The sequence below is a fragment of the Zosterops lateralis genome (assembly GCF_965231275.1).
Source record: "Zosterops lateralis genome assembly, chromosome: 5".
In the NCBI taxonomy this organism is placed as follows: Eukaryota; Metazoa; Chordata; class Aves; order Passeriformes; family Zosteropidae; genus Zosterops; species Zosterops lateralis.
This window is the reverse complement of record NC_139766.1, coordinates 52,129,234-52,147,281: the sequence shown is the minus strand read 5'-3', so window position 1 is coordinate 52,147,281 and position 18,048 is coordinate 52,129,234. Positions and strand designations below refer to the sequence as shown.

The window sequence follows — 18,048 nt, the reverse complement described above, 5'->3', positions numbered from 1 at the left end:
TTCTGCTAAAAACAGTATTTAGGAAACAATTGCTCATGGCAGGAGGTCCTCTTTAATATGTGAATTATAAACTGGGGGGTCTCTTTTCTGCTCTAGTTTTTTTTCCCAAACATATTTAATCCACAAGATTAGAAGATGAAAATGAATTCTTTGTGCATTGCTGAAACTTGAGAGCGCTGTCAAGGAGTGAAATTTTCCAGAGTTTTGTCAGTATCATGCATTCCATAATATGCTTTTTGTAAAGCATTTGTACAGTATCCTCTTCATCTTTATTGTTTTCTCACAAGAGATTTCGGATTTGGATGTGTATTGTTTATTACTTATGCCAAAGTGAAGGAACACTACTTGAAGTTTTAGACCAGGAAAATCCTGTAGTGCAGCAAAGGTGAAAGTCAGTTCCCTCTTGTGTTGCTCATCTGATGGAGAAACATTGACAGATTGGACAAGGTGGCTTTTTTAAGGCTCAGTTTGTGTGAGCTGCAGTGACAGTGAGTGAGCAAACCTCAGCTGGATACAGAACCCACTGAGACAACCAGTGAATGAGTTTCTAGGTTGGAGCCTTGTTTCATGAGATGATACAGGACAAGGACAGCTGCCTTTCAGGTATGTAATCCATGGGCCATCCTAGAGCTAATTGAGATGTTATTTGAAGGAGTGTAACCATAAAACAGAACTTTAGCTTCAGCTCTTCAGTGCCAGTTTCATGTATGTTCTGAATTTGTCATCAATGCACACTGTGATTTTTTTTCCTCTGGTTTTCCTTGGGTTGATTCTCTTCCAGTATCACATTGTCCTGCTGCCTGTCTTCACCAATGTACAGTTATTATATGACACTTTATGTAGACTGTTGACCAAGTTCATGCAGAAAATCTTGAGTATGTTTATAAAGAAACATATTGTCTGGGTTTTGTGTGAACCTTTAAGACTGCAAAGTAGTCTGTGAAGAAAAAAAAAAAAAAGGCAAGTTATTACTGAATTCAGGAATTGAAAAGAAATAATCCATCTGCCAAAAAGGATAGTGTATAAAGATGGTATTTTCACAAAAGCAGTAATTCTCCTCTTCAGTGAATCAGGTCAGATCCTGATAGTAATTACAAGCTCCTCATGTGTAGTAAACTCTCATACACAGAGGTAAAAGTGGACCATAAAAAATGGCTGTATATTGCTTGCTCAGTAAAGGTTATGCTATTATGATATGAAGGATTGAAGTTATGTAGTCAGAGGGCACCCAAGTTATTCAAAATCAAAACTGTTTTTCAAGATACCTGCACAGGCAAAATTTTCCTCCAGCACTTTGATACCAGATGATACCTTGGCTCATTTGTGTTTGTCACATTTTCACAAATAATTTTTTCATTCTTCATGTATTTATTCCTTATAGACTCTCTTCATTACTAGCTGTATCAGAGTTAGTAGTAGCTTATGTCTGCATCACACCAGCTGGAAGGGATTTGGCATTTAATTTTGTGCAGGGCAAAGGTCCCACATTTAAGTGCAGCTTCATTGACACTGCAGTCTTTCTGCATTTTTGGCAGTAGGTATTTGTTTCAGTGGTTAGTGATGAGGATGTTACTCTTATCCTAGAAGATTAAATGTTGGTGGAATTTTGAGAGCATTTCCAGCACCCGATGCAGACAGTGCTGCTGAACAAACAGAAGCACAGCAAGATTTTATTGAGACACTTGCCTGGCAAGCTGTTTGTCCTGTATGTGACCCAACAGGCACTGTACAGCCTTTGACAAGCCCTCAGTGGTTTCGGTTGTAGGGAAAGCAGTGAAGCACCCCAGCAATTCTGCTCTGACCTTCCTACTTAATCTGGTTGAACAATTTGTTCCCACAGCTAAATTTCTTGAGCCATGTAATATTTTATTTCTGATCTTTTTCTGTCCAGTACTGGCCTTTCTGCCAGTTTATACTGCCACCTGTCTTCCTGTCTGGTTTTGAGGTCTTCCCCTGCTCTTTTTATTTTTCCTTATCAGTACTGCTCCTTTGCAAGCTGTATTTCCAGTCTGTGGCTATGTAAAGGAATTGAGTAAACTCTCATTTCAGTGCCTGCTCATTTGCAAAGGTAATCCACTTTGCCTGAGACTTGCTTGCTTTTGCTGAGCATATGATTAAATTTGACTTGGATATCTTCCCTGAGATCAATTGCTCATTTTAGTTGTTGTTTTTTTGCCCTAAGTGTCTTGGGGATTTTTGCTGTTGCTGATTTTTTTTTTCCCCCCTGGCTTCCTATCACTCATGTGGTACCAAAGCAAACTTGACATTCAAGTGGGATAATGTTATCAGTTTCATGTTGTACTGTACTGGGCACATTCTACTTCATTCTCCTCCTATCAGCACCAGCAAGTCTAGCAGTTGGTAAGTATTCAAGACATTGCTATACATGAAAGAGAAGAGTGCTGTGCCTTTTTCTCATTTATTACTATAAGTAAAACCTTTTCACTGTTCAGGCAACATTAATGTTAGGGGTTTTTTTGTAGAGATTAAAAATACAGCGTTGCCTAAAGTGCTTACCTTTTAACTTCAAGACCATTGGGTGGGTTTTTTTGTTTTCTTTTGGTTTGGTTTGTTTTTTTTTTTTTTTTTTTTTTCATTTGTACAGTCAAAGCAAATAAGACTGAAGAGTTTGTTGAAAAAGTTGTCTGATCCTCCTGCATGTCACAGACCATCATACTTCTTCCACTTACCCTGTATTAAGACAATAAATTATACGTGATTATTGCAGATTTGTACTTTGCCTTTATATATATATATATATTCTGGAAAGCTTTTTGATATTTTAGTTCTTGATACCATGAGTTGAAGAATTCTACATTCCTGGCCTTGGTAATTCAGACCACTGAGTAATTATCCTTTCTGGAACATCTGGCAATAGCTGAGGGTTTTTTTTAATGCCTTTATCAGCTGAAATAAGACTGGATTGTCTTCCAATGGAAGCACTTGGGAAACTGAAATAAAGTCTGGTCCTAGAACTTTTCTAAGTTAAATAAACTGAAATTTTAATTGCTTAATATAAACTTTTGTTTTGTTCTCTCTGACTTTAACTTGTCATTTAAAGGTGGAACACAAATTTCTGAGCTGATTTTGGTGTCAGTAAGGCTGTGCAGTGACTCACTTGATAAAGATGTTACTGGTAGAGCCTGGATCTATATTGGTGATGAATCTCAAATCAGCCAGTCTTTTGAATAGGTGCTTATTAGTTCTTTTAGCATCAACCTTTTCGATCAGAATTTTGGATAGCAAAGAGTGAAATGACTCAGAAATATTGATATTCTCAATTTGTAAACCCTTATTTAATCTGATAGATTTGCTATGCTCATCAGAGGATGAAACCGACTTTGTTTCCCTAGATCTATTTTACATAAATCCATTATATCTGGCATTAATTTAATAACTGTTCATTGTTTCTGTATCAGTTGACTCCCCTGAAAATATTTCTTTTCCTTGCATAAATCAGTGTTATGCCATGTGCTGTCAGCATCTGGTTATTCCCAGTGTGATGTGAACAAGTGGTACTTCATTATCCTGTGGTAGCAATGTATTATCTTGATTTTCTGGGACAGTGTACAATTACAGACTATCACTGTGTGATGAGAATGGCCACTTCTGTCTTTTTGTAACCTGTGAGTTAGAAACTTAATGCTTTAATGTTGTTGTTAGATCATACCCATCTTGTAATGTTGATAACCTCTGTGCCCAATACCTTTTGAAAAAGACTGCAGCATTACTAAGCATGATCTTTTTCTTATCTTTAGCTTCACTATTTTTAGATTTACCGTAACTTGTCTGAGTCCTACACAGAAATTGAGAGAATCAAGAGTGTTTGGTGTCCTTGCCCTGGATGTCTAACACTTGTCCCTGTGTTTCCTGCACAGGAATGAAATCAGGCCCCTTCATCCTGGCTTGTGTGTCCTCCTGGTCATCTGCATCTTGATCAGCGGGGGGAAGGAAGAAGCTGTAACTGTAACATGAAACACCCTTCCTCTCTTCCACAGCCAATTAAACTTCTCTCCAATTCACACACTTCTTTTCCACCAAACACTCTAATTTTCCACACCTGTAGCAATCCGACAGAAGTTCATGTAGTCAGTGATGTTGATTCTCTCCTTTCATTCTGTTCACTTTAAAAATCCTCTTTCATTTGACCTTCTGAACAGTCCTAGCAGCTGACCCAAGGCTTCTGCCAGTAACCCATATTGCCATAGGACCTGTAAGGCTTCAGCTATGTCTCTCTTTTGCCAGATGCCAGAAGATCAAATTCCTGATTTGCAAGCACCCGCTAACACAGAGTAATTTAGAAGGGGTAGCAGGGGCTGTCAAGGAGTATCTTAGGAAACAGAAATTTTTACCAGGCTGTGTGGGAACAAAGTTCACGTGGGTACAGGTTTTGCAATTACAGAAAATGGCAATAGTCTATTTCAAGAAAAATAAAGGGTTTGCATATTTGAACACTTCTCAGTGTGTTTTCCTTTTGACAGCATGACAGTTTGTTAGTCCCCTTTTCTTCAGTGCTAAATTTCTAGGCATAAAAGTTTTGCTTTCTGATGTAGCTTAAGGAAATCTTTGAAGTGAGATACATTAGCATATAAACTTTGGAACTCTTTGGTTGTTTTTGGGTTGGGATAATAAATGTTTGTTCAGGTGCCCTGTCTTAGGAAGTGAGTGTTTTCTGCCTTGTCTCAATACGTTAACTATTGTGCGGTATTTTCATTAAAACATCTGTCATATTTTTCAAACCTGGGCTTATTTCTAATTTCTCTTCCTCCAAATTATAAATTTTGAATGTTCTTTTGATCTTGCCTGCCTTAAGTCTGAGTGAAAGTGTTCCTTGCATGTATATGAATGTCTCCCTCCCTTGGGGGATTCCTCCCTGCCTGGCAGAGAACATGGAACTGGATCAATCATCTGTCACTTAGCAGTGTTAAAGATTCCACGGGCTTTATCTCTTACCAGTTCTGATAAAATGCTTGTTCCAGTTGCATGGCAAGCATCCATGTTTGGTAGCTGGTGTCTAATGAGTCATGTTTGTGTAGGGCTGGCCGTATGGGTAGTGAGTCTGAAGGACTCTAAATATTGTGAATTTATTTTGTGTTGATGAACTGTGCACTTGTTTGGTATATATGAAATAGATTTGATATGTAGATATTTTTATTATTAATTACACAGACATAAACCACCTGTGTAGTTATTGTGCATTAAGTAAGGTGCAAGAGCTATTCTGCAGGACAAATGGATATTTTATGTTGGTAGGAAAAAAAAAAGGCTTTTGGAAAATGAGAATGCACTTAAAGTAGCTGGAATATATGGTAACCTTGAATTTTGTAAGCGGAAAGGGTGTGAATGGAATTACACTGCATGCCAGCAGAAATTTTAAATGTACATTTTCTTAGAGAATTTGCTGGGTAAGAGATATTTCCTATGTATTGTATGTGTGGTTTTATATAAGGTTTACTTTTGGGATTTAGTAAGATTAAATAGGGCTGGGAAAAATCAATGTAAAAATGGTCCACAATAGGAAGTCTGTAGGATGTGTGCACAGGCCAGAGGGACTCATCATTTGCTTTTTTGTGTGTGTTTCTGCATTTAAGTGCTCATTTGCAATATTGCATTAATGTAAGGGTTTGGAGTGAATTATAAAAGGAGTAGATAACAGCTTGCTTTGGTTATAAAGCTGCACTCTCATTTTTTTGGCAGTAGGTAAAAACGCTGATTAGGAGAATGTATTTCCTGTATTTTCCAAATATAAACCAGATACTCAGTCATGAAAAATCATTCAGTGTTTTCCAAAGATTTCTTTTTTTCTGATGTGAAATTGTAGTTTGGGTGGAAAACGTGTTAGTCCTTATGCACAAAACAAGCATAAAAAAACCCCAAAAAACCTCTATTAGTTTTTTCCCTCCACACCCTCCTTCACTCCCTCCTTGGATTCTGATTATTTCTGGCTTTAAACAGATGAGATCCCCCTAATGACCACATCAGTGTTTTTAATCCTTCAAAGCAGGAGTGAAATTATAATTACTGTACATGAATATCAAAAATACTTCAGTTCAGGCAGTGCTTTTGATGGTCCAGATTTCACATGGTTTTTAGAAACGAAGATATGATGTACAGCTGTGGGTGGTCCATATTCTCATTGTTGATGCTTGCAATTTTTAAGGTCATCCCTTTGAATACTTAAATTGATGTTCCTATTTAGATGTGAAAGATCAGAGGTTTTCCAGATCCAGTGTGTAAGGACTTATTTCTGGTGATGTTCTTCTCTTGACCCACTTAGAGCCACTGCTGTGTTCTCCTCTGGTGGTTGTGGTGACTGAGTAGTTTGGAGAAGCTGGGAAGAACTTCAGTAAACAGGAAAAAGTAGATTCTGGTGATAGTCACATTCTGCCAGTGATTCTATGCTGATGAGCTTTATAAGGGAGTTTTGGATGATGTGGTAGGTAAAGCATCATAAGCAGAGGACTGCTTATCCATGGAATCTCTGTTTTCTAATGAGGGTCCTTGAAGCAGAAGTTCCTTGATGTTCCTTGTGGTCCTGTAGCCTCTTTTGCAGGTTGGTATCCTGATTGCTCAGTGTAGCTGACCAGCCCATCCCTGTATGGCAGAGCAGCTGAATCCCACATCACTGGGGCCCAGGAGTGCAGGAGCAAAGTGAGAGTCAGAGGTGCTTGATAACCACAGCCAGAGCTGCTGGATTCCTCTCCATTCATACCTCTGAAATGCTCTTCAGAATGGAGATCCTGCCTTCCCCTCTCTCTGGGAATGGCAAATACTTGGCATTGCAGGCAATGCTGGCAGAAATCTGCAAAGATTTTGCTTAAAGAGAAGGGCCATTACATTTGTTTGTAATGGAAGAAAGAAGAGGTAGAAAGACCCTCAGTGTTAGGCTCCTTCTCAAGACAGCCTCGGACTGCCTTCCACCTAGAGGGAGTTGAAATTGATAGGGCTTTATCTAAGAATAACTCATCGCAGGGACAGTAGATGGTACTGTCCCAGCAGCAGGCGTGTGTCCCTGTCAGATTCATGTTGCACACACAGCACAGGCAGCTTGCTCGGCAGACCTGTCTTCCTGCTGGGCTTTTAGCTGGATAACCATCTCACCTTGCCTCTGATGGTTTAACGCAGCAGAGCAGCAGGGAAAAAAGCATTCTGTCATCATCTTATCAATGTTTGCTCTATGAGGGTGATGCAAACCTTTTTACAGAAAACAACATCCCAAAAGTTTGTGAGGTCTGGGACTATGGGAGCCTGTGCACTCAGGCCCTGGTGTCTTATGGGAGCTGAAATCCTTATACTGATTTATACAGCTCCTTGAAACCTTTTCCAAGACAAGCCTGCTGTTTCTATTAAAGGATTTTATGGGGCTCCCTGTACATCATATCTTGCACAGCTTACGATATTGGCTTTTAAAAGTGGCTTTGAATACAATGCCAAGGCCCCCCAGTAGCAGCTTTACAGGCTGCTGGCGAGCTGGGAAGCTGCAGTTGGCTGTCCCCATGCTAGCCGAGCTCCCTCGCTGGCTTTTCCAGCTCAAATGATGAAGCATCTGTTCTGTCTGGTTTAATTAGATATGACTTCCTTCCTGAATACAGCAGGGAGCTCTGCAAAGTGCTACAAGCTCTTATTCCAGAAGTGCTTCCTTCGAAGGAAAAATGAGTTCTAATCTAATGCCAATGTCTAATACCCCTCTGTATCTACTCAGTGCCTGTGTAAGAGGCTTCCATGTGGGCCCTAAAAACGAAAACAAAAGCTTCATCATCAAGATAGTTTCTATTTCCTTTAAGGAATCCTGGCATAAAATTATTTTTTCTTGCTTTCAGTTTTGCAAAGTTGCTAAAAAATCCATGAATCTGAATACTTTTGTGGGGAAATGTGACACTCATTGTCTATACATCAGTTTATACATGCGCACTGCTGAAGGGATCTCCTAAACTCGTTAGCGGTTATGGATCATTAGATCTGGAAGAACGTGTTCATAACCTTTTTGCCATTATATTAAAGACCCAGGTAGATGCTGCAGCCTGTAGCAGGTGATGGCAGCTCAGAGGCAGGGTGCTCGAAGGCAGCAGCCTTAATTCCACTGTGCCTGCCTGTAGAGAGACAATTTATATCCCAAGTTTTGTCCCAGGCACTTGCAGGTTGCTATTGAAGTGCAAAGTGACCTCTGGTAGCCTCAGGACAAATCCATCTCATTTTAACGTGGATACAAGGGCAAGGGTGTCCCACTCAAACATTGCCACTTAGAAGAAACCTTTTAAGAGGCATATGACACATAATGCAGATTAGCCTGTTTTTCTGTGTAAGGCATTTCAGTGCAAGGGGAAAACAAGCATGTAAAACCTCAGCATGCTCTTGCATAGTAATTTTAAAAGTGGTCAAAGGATGTATAAAAACAGGCACTTAAAGCACAGCATAGCTTGGGGTTTTTTAATGTATTTTTTATGCATTCTTGTTCAGGATGCTAAACATTAAAATAGGGATAAAACTGAAGGATATACAAGAGCAAATTATTTTTCCCCCTCAAGAAACAGAGAGTTAAAATTCATCTCCTTAGTAAACCACATTTAAAGATTAGACCGCTGAAGAAACAAACACTAGATAGCTTTTAACATAACAACATCATCCTTTGGCGTTTTTAAAGGAAAAAAAAGACACCTTACAGATTGTATGCAAGTAAGAAACATATGAGAGAAACTTCCTAAAGGAGGAATTTGATGCTCTGATTAACTTAGGTCTGAAGATGAAAAGTCTCAGGGAGATGGGAGAAATTGAGTAGAAGCAATTCTAGATCTAAACAGGCTTCATCACTGAAGAATATTTGAAAATTAATAGTAGAGTTTTGAAGGCTCTGCCAAGGTAAATTCTTTTCAGTCTATTTAGTAAAGAAGGAAGGAAGTGTTCAGTTGTTTGATGCTCACACTATGCCAGTGTTGTATTTTTATTTCATAAGAATTTTCTACTTCGCGTTGCTGTGGCTAATACTTGGAGGAAGAAAACACAGAAAATAGAAGTCAGCGTTCAATGGGAAGGGGTGAACTAAAGAATGGGGCTGCAATTCATGTGGATCCTTTGAAGCAGAAAAAAGTTGAAAAAGCTAGGCAGGACTCTGTGGGTGGATTTAGACCCAATGCAGTTTGCCCATCCCAAACTGGTCCATAATGGTCTCTGCGTTTAGTTACTGCTTTTTCTCTAGACCAGAAAAGCATGTCACAGTGCACTTCCAGATGTGACTTCCCAAACTCAAAACACTTCAGTGAGTCATAAAGCAGGGTGTCAGTTTTTCAAGATTGTTATATTTAGGCAAGAGCCCAGAGAGGAAGGTGTAAAAGGCTGTACTCCATGGTTGGATTGCAAAACCATTGGCTCCAGGTTCTTGTGAAGTCTGTGTATGAATATGGCTGGAGCCTGAAATCTTGCAGCTTTGTCATGTCTACATGTTTTCCAGCTTCTTTTTTACACAAAGACTACAGGGAACACCAGCCAACACGTGGCTTGTGGTACTTTTGAATTAGTATTGTTAGGATTTTGCATGTTGACTAATGTGTTATTGCTGTATTGCTGTGGCATATCATAGAAATGAAATGCGACCTTATTTTGACAGGGAAATGTATGTTACAATTTCCTTGTGATATATTGCACTGCCTTGTTAGTTTGATATTTTCCATTAATGTGGAAGAGCAGAGCAGAATAAGCGAGCAGAAGAGATGTTGTCTGCCATGAATTTTTCCTCTCCTTGAAAGGCTCTCATGTCCTCTACCAATTAGTCACCTTCCCTGTAGTGCGTGATGTGCTGCCCACTCAGAGTTTAGCTGGCAGTTCACACACAGTCTGTTCCCCTGCAAAATCCCTGCAAGCAGAGCAGCTCCACCAGTCTTCCCAGGCTGCCCTGTGGGTCTCTTGGTTACCAGGCTTGAGAAGCTGGACTGTATTCTTCTGGATTAAGCCAGAATATAAAGACCCAGGCATTTTCAAGTAAGTGTGATCCTGCCTATTTTCAGATTCAGAAGTTTATTTGAAACAGTTTATCTAGATTGCTTCATATTGTTATGGGGGGTTTTTGTCATGATTTTTGATGTGTAGGCAGTCAAATTTTATGTTCACTGCCAGGCTCACTGAGATTTAATGATGCAGGTAATTTATGGGCTTTACTAGAGATGGAGATTTATGGAAGCAAAAATTTATGCAATTAGATACATTAGTGTATTTCTATTTAACTTTTAGAGTAATTAACTTCAGAAGTTATTTGAACAGTTGGTAAAAGTTTTACAATGATATGGCTGTATTACGATTTTCCAGTCTGTTTCACTTTCACTGCATTGTTTTATTTGCTTGCCTGTTCACTTATTGGTCTGATTTTATTCAGTAGGAGCAGCAATGATTATAGACATTCATTTCCTATGAAGAGCTTATGCTACTCTGTTGAAAACAAAACCTAACTCCTCAAAAATAATCTTGTAAAAGTTCCTCTTTGAACAGGAAGTTTGAACAGCTGATCTTGGTAGGTCATAGAGAGCAAATGTATTACTTAGGGGGCAGGGTGCCAACCTTTAACTTTTATGTCAGAACAGTGTCTCATGCAGAATAATCCTCAAGATGTGACCGAGCCTGCTCATGTTGTAGCATTAGACCAGAAGCACATACCACTGCCACTCTGAGGCTGAGGTTTTAGATGGTATTTGGAGTTGTATTTCAGGGGACAGGTGGAAGTAATGATGACAATTAGAATGCCTTTGATGACGCATTTAGCAAGTGCTTTTTTACTAAAGTGGGCAGATCAAACAACAGGAAGCAGTTCCCTCACTTGTAATACGAAGCTTGGCTTTGCAGCCTGAGCTCTGTCTGAAAATCTGCTTCTCTTTTGCAGAGAGCAACTGAACTGTTGCTGGTTTCCCTATTGGCTTTGCTCCTCTGTGCAAGTTTAATGCAGGAAATGCACGTGGAACCAAGCCAGTTCTTTGTCACCTGGGGTACATCAATACAGCTAGAAGAGCCTGAAACCCTCCTACCCCCCTGGGAAGCTTACACTATGGCTGTGCTCAGAGCAAGCAAAGTGACTTCTCAAATTAGGGAATTCTGGCTATGAGTGAGGAGCTATTGCATTTTTGTCCCCATGAGTGATTTGCCCCAAAACCTTGATAGTTACCATTATTAATGTAACCAGATGGTACTGAGTCGCCCAGAACTGCAGAATTTTGCCAAGCACATCTGTCAGACACAGCAGAAGTGTAATTTACGTTCATGCTGGTCTTTGAGTGGTGGCATTCATTGTCTCAGCTGACATTTAGTAAAGACCATTCTAATATCCTCCATTTAGTTTGGTAACTATTAAACACATCAGCTTCACGGAAACTATGTTTGCTGGTAGCCAACCTTGTAAGCCACTGAAAAGTAAGGACATCCTGCTGGTCCAACTGCTTGACTGTTTGGTTAAGAACTACACACCTGCAGCCATGAAATACAATAAATCTATGCTATTGACCTGAGTCCCTCAGTTAAATGTCCTTTAAAACAGGGACCCACATGGGAGGTGTCTCTTGCTTCTGCCAACTTGTCATTTGCTGTCTTTTGATACATTCTGTGCTGTAAATCTAACTTACAAAAAGAGAGGTGAGAGAATACTGATTCTATAAACTGAACAGAAAGATTGGTTCCATATGCAAAATGCTTTATTTCTTTTGTGTTTCTTGTGACTCAGAAAACAATGGCAGAGGACATAGGACATGTACCTGAGTTGTGAACATGCGGATGAGCTGGTGTTTGCAGTGACTTGGAATTGTGAACATAAGGTGGAATGTGCTATTCAAGCAGGAGTCCAGCAGTTCTTTTTTTTTTTTTTTTCATGCTTTTTGTATTGCAACTATGTTTAGCATATCACGTTTTGGTTGAAGTGCAGCTTTGGAGTTCTGTAATGTGACTTGTTACATAGTCAGAACAACAAGGGTCGGGTTTTGCATTTTAAATTTTTTTTCTGACATATAAAGGCATCTGCCAATTAGTCTGAAACTTTCAGGGATCTCCTGCTGTTATTTCTCAGCCATGAACACCTTGTTAAAGTTTATTCAAAGTCAGTGCTTCATGTTGAGTTGCTGGAATACTGAATTGTTCTTTCCACTGGGACTTGCTTGATTTGAGTAAAGGGAGCACAGCTCCCTGCCAGTGTACCCAGTATACCAATGACTTGTGGTTACAAGCATGAGGGAATAGTGCAGGGGCTACCAGCAAAGAGCAGCTTGGCACATCACACTCACTGTTCATGCATTTTCTGGTGGCTGCTTTTTTAAATCCTTCTGTCATCTGGGAGGATGTACACAGGCATTTCACAAATAGTAACATGTATAAACCAACCAAAGTGATTATTAGGCAGTGCATATTCATGTGACTGCTATTAAGCTTTTAATGCAGAGGTTGGACTAAATGACCTTTAAAAGGTCCTTTGTACTCAAAATGTTCTATGATTCTACAGTGTTAGCTACACATATTTGTAATATTTGAATAGTAGAAAATACATTCTCTTTATTTTAATAGCTTATTAGCTATTAAATTTCTCTGGCATTTTATATGGTATATTTTATATGCTATGCGTATATTTATTCTATTTTCCATAGACATGTGGGTAAACATACTGCATGGGTGTTCCCCTGGAAAGAGCAAATATTAAAAAAAATCCTCTTTCATTTATGTAGATAAATCAGTGTTTTCACATTAGTGGGTGGAAGGGAAAAAGCTAAAAATATTTTTTGCCTGTAAATTATATTGCAGTTAGCACAACCACTTTTGTGTGTGATCCCTTAATTTATGTGTGTGGCAGACTCAAAGGTGAGATGACCCAGATCTGATTGCAGTCTTGTATCAGTGTAAGGCAGATGGACGGCGGCAGCTCCCCAGGCAGCACAGTGCTCTTGTCAGTAGAAGTCAGCCTGAGATCAGAATCTGAAGCATTTACATATTCTAGATAAGAAGGTGAAACTTAATATTTCGTGTTGCTAGTTTTGAAGGAACTGTCTCAGCTGGGTTTCTGTTTGTTCTGTTTACCACTGTCTCTTTTTTCTCGTGCTGTGAAGTACAAGGAAAAACTAAGCCAAGACATTATTGTACAATAAGAGGCTATCTGGTACCTAAGAATGGGAGAGGAAACTTACTCTGCACGGTCCGTCTATTACTAGTGGGACATACAGCTGGATCTCTGCAATAAATTACTGCAGCACATCTCAGGCATTCCCTGAGCAAGAAAAATTTCTGAACTGAGCTTGCAACAGTGGTTTTTATTGTGGAGAGTTCTCATCTGTGTTTGCAATAGACAGTAAGTAAACTAATGTGATGAAATGTTGTCCTCTTTGTCCTTTTCAGGGTCCTGGTTTATTACAATGGAGCACTTGCATAAACTTGTGCCACATAGGCACTTTTCAGATGTTGCTGAATAAAAGTAGCTTCAAATTGCCAAGAAGTGGCTGCTGGGTTATGAACATGAATTTCATAAATCTTTTAATCTAAATTAAAGCAAAATCAAGACTCTTTGTTAAACAATACCACACAAAAAAGTTTGTTAGGCTGTTTAAAAAAAAAAAGTCTTTGCTTGGCTCTGGTGGGTATCCTCAACCTGAAGTCCAGAAGAACTAGATTTTCTTTCCAAATAGAAGGTGTCTTCTGAATGTGGACAAGGAATCAGACAAATCAATTAGTCAGAATAAATAATAAAATGCTGCTTGGAACGTAAGGCTTCAGTCCAACAGCACTTTAAAGTTATGCAGACTTTAAAAGGAAGATAAGCTGATACAAAAGTACTGGAGCAGATTGAGTTAGATTATAGTTCTTTTATGGTTGCAAGCAAATAACTGAAACTCTAGGCTTCTATTTCCCTTACATGAACACAATGAGATAGTGTTTCTTACTTTCAGGAGAGAAGTGAACATTGTTTCTCAACAATGTCTTGTGTGTTATTTATTCCTATTGTATAGGGGTTTTTGGGCAGTGGGTGGGAGGTTAAGCTAGGTCCTTTATAAACATCTTTTTGGAACTGTTTTCATGGAACAATAGAAAGAAACAAAGGTCTTTGCTTGAGTCTCAAATTGGACTTCTTGTATTGCACATTTGAGCAACTTTAATCTGTCATTTAGTTTAATGGAAAGTTTGCATGGAAAATTTTCATTATTTTATAGAAAAACTATATAAGATTTTTTTTTTCTATCATATAGGTTATTTCTACATTTAGCTGCTGGCACTCCATTACTGTGGATCTTATTAATGTCATGTTACTTGAATTTTTCAAATTTCCATATGAGCTATATATTTTATATTGCAAATAGTTAGGATTTGGTTTTGTATTGATGGACTGTATGAAATCTTCCAAATGTGGGAATATATGTTTGTGAAGTATTACTGAACAAACTCTTGTAATCTCTCTGTCTTCTTTCTAAATACATCCTCCACTTTTACCAAAGGTAACAAAAACATTATGCTAAAATAATTTGAGCTAGTTGAGACCACCTCCCATTTCCAGGTTTGTTTTTGATTTTGGTCATATTGAATTGAAGCAGAAACTCTCTCAGTAAAGGAATGCAGTGCAAGAGCCTGGGTCCAGATGACGTGCTTTCCTTCCATACTAGCCTAGTCCTCTAAGGCATATATCTCCCTCTCCAAAAATGTGGCTTGGACAAAGTGCAAACGCCTCATTTCCTGAAATCTCATTGTTTAGGCCAACAAACAGGCAGGTCAACCTGCAGGTTGCAGAACTGAAACTGAACACCACCTCAGTTCCCCTGGATCAATGAAGTGTAATTTGAGGCTTGTGGTTGCCTGTCCAGTTTGGAGAACCAGCACAGAGAACAAAGGCTCAACACTGTGACCTTCAGGTATTTGAGCAGTGAAATAGAGTTGCTGCTGTTCTCTTCTGCTACTTTTGGCTCAGGGCTGTGTTGTTTAGGTAGGCTAGGCATAAATTTTTTGTGATGGTTATGCCAGCAAATTCTCCTAGAACAGAGGCAGCTTATGCTGGCCCTAGGTAAGTTAGTTGAAGAAGAAAAACAAAATAACAAAACAAAACCCCAAACCAGGAAAGAAAACTTATTTGAGTTCTGCAGATGTTCACATAGACTGTTTCTTACAACAAAACTTATTGGTCTGCCTCTGTCAGTCTCTGTAAAATCAAGTCAGAAAAGAGCCCTTAGTGAACAATAAATGAGAAAACTTGGCACAAGTCTGGCACTAGATGCAGACTAAAGAGCATTAGATGTAACTGGCTGTGATATCTGTGGCGTTTTCAGCAACTTGTATGAAAATTTAGAGCCTATAGTTTCTGCCCTCAGTGGGAGATGGTGCATACAAATGTGGGCTGTCTTGACTGGAATGTTTTTGCAGCGCGGCTGCTGCTTTTTGGACAGGGAGCCTTTTTTGGTCAGTAGAAACTCCAGCTCACAGTATTTTGTTTAGCTGCAGTTCAGGGTGTTAATTTATAATTAGGCTTCATTGGGATGTAATCAGAGCCATAGTTTTAGGGATTATGGGGGTTTTTTTGCATGTTTTTACTGAAGAGCTCATTAGAAGTTGATGGGAGTTGAGTGCATCTCGGCCCAGTCATGCACCTCTTCCTAAAGCACCTAATTCAATTGATTGGGGTGTTTACTGACAAGAAATACCATGTCAGCAGGACCTTAATTATTTAATCTATCTAACCACAGCATGAGTGTTATGAGTAATGGATGGAGGTAGATAAAACTCTTACATCTCCATGTCTGAGCAGAAACACTGGGAAAGGGAAATGGTAGCTTTTATTAGTAAGTATATCCAATATTGTAAAATTGCTGCTTTATATTTGACACATAAAATATGTGCCACACCATGAAAATAGTTAGAGTTTTATCTGTCAGTTTGCTCAGGTGTGACTGAAGTCTAATACTGTTAAATGTACGATATCATATGTAATCGATATATTTTTCTGCTCTGTTGTAGATTATATCATCTTACTTAAACTGCAAGACAAGAACACCTTGAAAATTAAGAATTCTGCAGGTAAGAACTGAGTTAACTAATTTTCTTTTTATAAAGACCAGTGTTGTTAATGAGCACCATCATAAAGTAAACACAGAAGTTCACTCTTCATGAACTACACTATGAAAAGCTGAAGAAAAATCAATTGAGATGCTCACAGTGATACAAGCAGGATATTTGAGAAGGACAGATGTCTTTCTCAAGTTTGAATGATGTTGGTATTTTGAATGCTTAGTACCCAGGATGTCTGTCAAGAAGGGATTTGTAAAGAATTGTCTTCTGACAGAGAAGTGGGAGCTGGTTGAGAAAGTGGCTGGAGGTAATGGGCACACAGACACCAGGTGTTGGCAGCATGGCTCTGGTGCAGGCTGCTTGTCATTGTCTGCCTCATATTTTCAGATACCCATTGGGAGACCTAAACTTCATGTTCAGGAAATGTCCCTAGTCCCCTAGGGGTTATTGCTAAATAATAGCATACCCAGCTAGTTAAGTTGTCAGTCTTTGATTGATGTCTCCCCTGGGGTAAACAAGAGGTAGATCTGCAGAGCAAAAAGTCATCAGCTCTTTGTTTAAACTATCTGCTAAAACTCCTGCCTAGTGCTTAAGAAGAAAGGATTTGAGTCTTTTCAGGAGGATTGTTGAAAGATTAAATAATTACTCTGTTCATAATGGGAAAACTCCCACTTTGCTGGAGATGGTGTTGTAAAGCCTTATAGTCAGAGCTGACATGAAAATAAAATGTGAGCAGTTTTACCTTATCACATACTGGGGGGAGTTGAGTGTTTTTTACTTCTAATCCAGACTGAGACAATGCAGGTAAGCAGTTCTCTCGACCCCTGGTAAAGGACAGAGAAACACAGAAATGTGATAGATGCTTACAAAACCTATGATGTCCTTAAGTTATGAACTGTCAATCCACTTTTCCAGGCCACTGAAAACTTCATGAGTTGTTTAATCTACAGAGCCCTTGCCATCCTTTCAGTTTCTTCCTTTTTGTAAACATCTATTTCATCTTGGAGCTTATAAACACAATATAGGAAGTTGTTGAAATTGGAGAATTAAACATTTTTCCATATGCAAATAGTGCTGCCTGACTGCACCATGTTACCTTGCCTCAGTATCATAAAGAGCCTGAAGTTGAGAAATTGTGTTGAAGTTCCTTTGGGTTTACATTCTTGGAACTTTTCCTAGAGCAATTTCATGACTTAATTTGCATTTGGTGTTAGAAAATTTATAAGACTCTGGTGCTTTGTTACTTATACCTAGATTTTGAAAGGAGAAAGAATGAATGCCTGTTAAGTTTAAAATAAAGTTGTAGCCTTTTCTTATAAAAATGGATGGGCTAACCTTGAAATCCCAGTAAGTTGCATGGAGGTATTAAAAAAATAAAAAGCCATGTTACCTTCTAAACATTACAAACTAAACAAATGAATTAAGTATAAGCTTTTCTATATTAATCTTTATTTATATAGGAACATGATATATAAGAATTCTTAAGACTGTTTAAATGCTATTAATTTTTTGTGTTCTGTCCCAAATCTTTGTCTTCCCATTGTGTCAGAAAGTGAATTTTTTTTATTATTAGCTGTTCAAGCATGTTTTAAGCTGAGTTTTGAAATATTTCCTTTAACAACGACCTTTTTTAATATTTTTGAAACATTTTAAGGTTAGTAATCTATTTGCCATATTTAACTACATGATAGCAAATGCTGCTCCTGTTTCTACAGTATCCTAGTTGATTGTTTATCTGCCTGAATCTGAAATAAGTACAAAGATAATAATAGAACCAATGTAATTGTGTGGATGTATACATGGCTTTTGGTTGTACATCTGCATAAATGTAAATGGCTTCATTGCTTCACACTAAAGACCTTTTGAAGGGTTTTGATTACTCTGTCCTTAAAATGCCTCCCTGGAGGAAGGCATCTTATATGGTGTTCCTAGTCAGTCCAATCATTTTTGGGAAAAAAAAAATTGCCTTAGTGAGATAAACACAGAAAAACCCCATAAGTAGGTCTTTGCTTTCTCCATGTAATTCCTATACTAGTCCTTTTTTTAGAATTA

The 18,048-nt window shown here is 38.6% G+C and overlaps 1 protein-coding gene across 3 annotated transcripts in view; it reads left to right on the top strand.

Moving 5' to 3' along the window:
* Positions 1–18,048, top strand: part of BMPR1B (bone morphogenetic protein receptor type 1B) — a 226,893-nt gene that overhangs the window by 72,045 nt on the left and 136,800 nt on the right. For all 3 annotated transcript variants that reach the window (XM_083862305.1, XM_083862302.1, XM_083862303.1), the window contains exon 3: positions 15,946–16,005. The gene's annotated coding sequence lies outside the window, so the exon portion shown is untranslated. The remainder of the gene's footprint in view (positions 1–15,945; positions 16,006–18,048) is intronic.